Source organism: Schistocerca piceifrons, unplaced genomic scaffold (assembly GCF_021461385.2).
Source record: "Schistocerca piceifrons isolate TAMUIC-IGC-003096 unplaced genomic scaffold, iqSchPice1.1 HiC_scaffold_603, whole genome shotgun sequence".
Classification (NCBI taxonomy): domain Eukaryota; kingdom Metazoa; phylum Arthropoda; class Insecta; order Orthoptera; family Acrididae; genus Schistocerca; species Schistocerca piceifrons.
Window position 1 is genome coordinate 32,501 of NW_025728845.1, and position 5,000 is coordinate 37,500.

General features: G+C 54.1%; 1 non-coding gene across 1 annotated transcript in view; it reads left to right on the forward strand.

Annotated features, from left to right (window-relative positions):
- The first annotated feature begins 3,531 nt into the window (after positions 1 to 3,531).
- The window catches only part of LOC124762574, a 1,910-nt gene continuing 441 nt past the window's right edge, over positions 3,532 to 5,000 (forward strand). Inside the window, exon 1 of the ribosomal RNA XR_007012555.1 lies at positions 3,532 to 5,000. This exon is cut by the window's right edge and continues 441 nt beyond it. This is a non-coding gene — a ribosomal RNA (small subunit ribosomal RNA).

The window sequence follows — 5,000 nt, forward strand, 5'->3', positions numbered from 1 at the left end:
ACGCTACCGCCATCTATGAGACGCCAAGCCGACTAAGACAGCGATGGCGCCACAGTGGCCGCCTTTCGACGCCACCCACAAAGGCTGCAGCCTCTGTCGACCATAGCACCCAATCTCCAGTGGCTCTGCCGCACGAAGCCGTGGACCGGCAATGACGCCACCCGCACCCGTTCGTGCACCACCCCAACCGCCAAACTCGCACCTCCAGCGGATGAACGGCGGACGTTTCCCGCACTCGTAAAGTGCAATCCACCCCTATAACTTGCGTTTCATGAAGAGTTATTTCCAATATGCGACATTCCCGCTGTCCGTATACATGAGCCGCGACCTGTACCACTTACGAGCGAGAGACGCGATCGCGTTGCTCACTGTACGGCGTCCGATACCGAGCCATCAGCATGTCGGTCCCCATGCGCGTTGCACTCGCACTCGCAGTCGCAAAAACGTGGGGCAAATATATTACGCGGAAGAGTTATAACAGACCGAGCCCCACTGCATGGGGGGAGTCTTTGTCACTAATGTACACAGATGGAACATTTTGGACTGGAACCAGATTACCCGTACACACGGCGCTGATTAGTAATCAATGCAGAGCCATCAAACTACAGCAAATATACACAACTGTCCGTATACATGCTGAAAGAGTCTGCCCAAAATGGGAACCACACGTCAGCCAGACACTCTGATCACGCACCACTCTCTGCTTCTAACAGGCGCACATACAATATGTAAGCACCAGCATGGAACAACATCCAGTGCATCTTCTCCGCCACATTACACAATCCACACTATCACAACCAGACCAGGAGGTCCGTGCGGAAAATACAATATCCCAGCCTTTCGACATCCACCATTGCGCAGACCAGGCACCAACACCCACACATGTCCTATACAACGGTGCACCCAACATCACAATAGTACCTCCTGTCACAGCGCACAAACAATGACATGAGTCAAAGACACAGGTCTCACACAAGCATAGAATTGGAGCGCCGCCTCTAATAAGCCAAAGGTGCATCCTGACGTGACAAATCTGATCATGTCACAAGCATTCACTTACTATAATCACTATCAACGAACCTGCCGCCCCCGCCCCCCCCCCCCCCTACACCTTTCCGTACAACAACGTGTAACCTAACCTAACCTAACCTAACCTATGTTGTACCTTAACCTAACCTATGTTGTACCTTAACCTAACCTATGTTGTACCTTAACCTAACCTATGTTGTACCTTAACCTAACCTATGTTGTACCTTAACCTAACCTATGTTGTACCTTAACCTAACCTATGTTGTACCTTAACCTAACCCATGTTGTACCTTAACCTAACCCATGTTGTACCTTAACCTAACCCATGTTGTACCTTAACCTAACCCATGTTGTACCTTAACCTAACCCATGTTGTACCTTAACCTAACCCATGTTGTGCCTCAACCTAACCCATGTTGTGCCTCAACCTAACCCATGTTGTGCCTCAACCTAACCCATGTTGTGCCTTAACCTAACCCATGTTGTGCCTCAACCTAACCCATGTTGTGCCTTAACCTAACCCATGTTGTGCCTTAACCTAACCCATGTTGTGCCTTAACCTAACCCATGTTGTGCCTTAACCTAACCCATGTTGTGCCTTAACCTAACCCATGTTGTGCCTTAACCTAACCCATGTTGTGCCTTAACCTAACCCATGTTGTGCCTTAACCTAACCCATGTTGTCGCCTTAACGTAACCCACGTTGTCGCCTAAACCTGCTCTGTAATTGTTATACGACTCGTTCAATTACTGTAGTGTTGCCCACCCGCAACCCTCGCAATATAGTTCGCTACTCGCACTGCCCGCACACCCTGTGTATCGCTTCATGTTAAACACCTTGCAAGTCTTGCTCACTTTCCACATGCTCCTGCTGTACACTGTAATGTGGATGGCAGCAGGACGTACATGCCGCCCCTCCCCACGTCCCCACCTTGCCCCCTGCCTTCGCAAGCTGGTTGGTGAGAAGTTTGCATGTTCAATGCCCTTCGCATGCGACGTACTCAGGCTACGTTGTGGTGCGGCCTGTGTCAACTGTCCGCTGATGTCGTACGCGTGAACCACAATCTGTACTGCACATTCGTCCTTATGTACTGAATGATACATCGTGGCACATGTGTGACCGCACAACGACTGCGCCCAAAAACGGCGGACCATACAGTGCAAATATTGTGCACGCAGCTACGTGTCGTCTCCCTATGAGAGCTGGATTGCAGTGTGGTACGCCATAGAGACGTGTGGGAGGAACGGACGCCGTGGATGGCGATCAGCATGAGCTGTCTGTTGATGTATTCGGACCTAGTCGTCTCTCCTCACACACCGTGATGGCATGGTGCACCGCGTTCCATATCTGCGACATGCTACAGAGGCCGGTTGACAGTCGTTCGAGCAATGGACATCGCATACGTACGGGGGCCACCTTCCACGTATTGTCTAGGCGTGCACATTTTGTTGCGTGTATGTGGGCAGACGTAGTGTGGCGTGACACCTGACACAGGCATGCAATAATCGTTGAAGTTGCAAATGGCGATGGACGCCTGCGTTTTCTGGTGAAGTTACGCAAATGAACAAATGGTAACCTGTTGTGGTGCGGTTGTTCTCGCTAGGGGTGAATCGGTGATGGCGACGATAGGTTGAGGTACTAACCGGTTGTTCCAGCGATACCCACCATGCCGACGAAACTGAACGGCATCTGGGTGTGAAGCGATACGCGGCGGTGGCTGGGTGGGACCGTCCCCGGCCGGTGAGGGGGCGCCTCCCGGCGTGCTGGCCGCGCGGTGCGTGGGCGCACGCGCTACAGCCGGCTGGTGGGGGCGGCCAGTGGCAGGCGCGCCGGCCGACGGACGCGGCAGGCGTCGCAGCTGCGCGCCGGCGCACCCTGCGCGCGGCGCCGTGCGGCCAAAGTAGGTCCTCGCGGGCCCGGTGCGAAGCGCGGTGGACATCTTCAGTGTGCTGGTCCGATTGAGGACTGTGTGCGTTGAGGATGCGCCGCCGCCCGGCGCTCGGCGCCGCGACGCCGTCTGCTGCTCGGTCGCCCCAGCGGTTCTCGCTGGTGGTTTGTATCGCAGCTGTGCGGATGTGTTGGCGCGTGCGCTGTGCTGGGAGAGTTCGCTTCGGCACCCAAGTGGGGCTTTTGTCCTTCTGTGGCGCTGGCGTTGGAGCTGCCGGTCACCGTAGGTGGCGCGTGTTGTCTCCCGCCGGCAATGCCACGACAGCACGCTCCCGGGCCTCTGTCGGCAGCGGCAAGCTCAGTTGGGAGCACGGGTGGTCGCACCGAAAGCGTCTACTCGCCTAACTCCGGGCGATTGCGCCTCTCTCGAACCCGACCAAGTACTTGGGACGGCGCTGCGCGCCGCCGGGACCTGAGAGGGTTTCGAGGTGTATTGTGCAGGGGAGCTCAGCCTCCTCCTGTTTGCAGAATGATTGAGCGGACGCTTGCGTGTTCGCGCGGGCCCCCGGGACACACTCCCGGGCGGCCGGCTGCTCAGCTCTAGTTGACGCAGCTCCCTGGTTGATCCTGCCAGTAGTCATATGCTTGTCTCAAAGATTAAGCCATGCATGTCTCAGTACAAGCCGCATTAAGGTGAAACCGCGAATGGCTCATTAAATCAGTTATGGTTCCTTAGATCGTACCCACGTTACTTGGATAACTGTGGTAATTCTAGAGCTAATACATGCAAAACAGAGTCCCGACCAGAGATGGAAGGGACGCTTTTATTAGATCAAAACCAATCGGTCGGCTCGTCCGGTCCGTTTGCCTTGGTGACTCTGAATAACTTTGGGCTGATCGCACGGTCCTCGTACCGGCGACGCATCTTTCAAATGTCTGCCTTATCAACTGTCGATGGTAGGTTCTGCGCCTACCATGGTTGTAACGGGTAACGGGGAATCAGGGTTCGATTCCGGAGAGGGAGCCTGAGAAACGGCTACCACATCCAAGGAAGGCAGCAGGCGCGCAAATTACCCACTCCCGGCACGGGGAGGTAGTGACGAAAAATAACGATACGGGACTCATCCGAGGCCCCGTAATCGGAATGAGTACACTTTAAATCCTTTAACGAGTATCTATTGGAGGGCAAGTCTGGTGCCAGCAGCCGCGGTAATTCCAGCTCCAATAGCGTATATTAAAGTTGTTGCGGTTAAAAAGCTCGTAGTTGGATTTGTGTCCCACGCTGTTGGTTCACCGCCCGTCGGTGTTTAACTGGCATGTATCGTGGGACGTCCTGCCGGTGGGGCGAGCTGAAGGCGTGCGACCGCCTCGTGCGTGCTCGTGCGTCCCGAGGCGGACCCCGTTGAAATCCTACCAGGGTGCTCTTTATTGAGTGTCTCGGTGGGCCGGCACGTTTACTTTGAACAAATTAGAGTGCTTAAAGCAGGCAAGCCCGCCTGAATACTGTGTGCATGGAATAATGGAATAGGACCTCGGTTCTATTTTGTTGGTTTTCGGAACCCGAGGTAATGATTAATAGGGACAGGCGGGGGCATTCGTATTGCGACGTTAGAGGTGAAATTCTTGGATCGTCGCAAGACGAACAGAAGCGAAAGCATTTGCCAAGTATGTTTTCATTAATCAAGAACGAAAGTTAGAGGTTCGAAGGCGATCAGATACCGCCCTAGTTCTAACCATAAACGATGCCAGCCAGCGATCCGCCGCAGTTCCTCCGATGACTCGGCGGGCAGCCTCCGGGAAACCAAAGCTTTTGGGTTCCGGGGGAAGTATGGTTGCAAAGCTGAAACTTAAAGGAATTGACGGAAGGGCACCACCAGGAGTGGAGCCTGCGGCTTAATTTGACTCAACACGGGAAACCTCACCAGGCCCGGACACCGGAAGGATTGACAGATTGATAGCTCTTTCTTGATTCGGTGGGTGGTGGTGCATGGCCGTTCTTAGTTGGTGGAGCGATTTGTCTGGTTAATTCCGATAACGAACGAGACTCTAGCCTGCTAACTAGTCGCGTGACATCCTTCGTGCT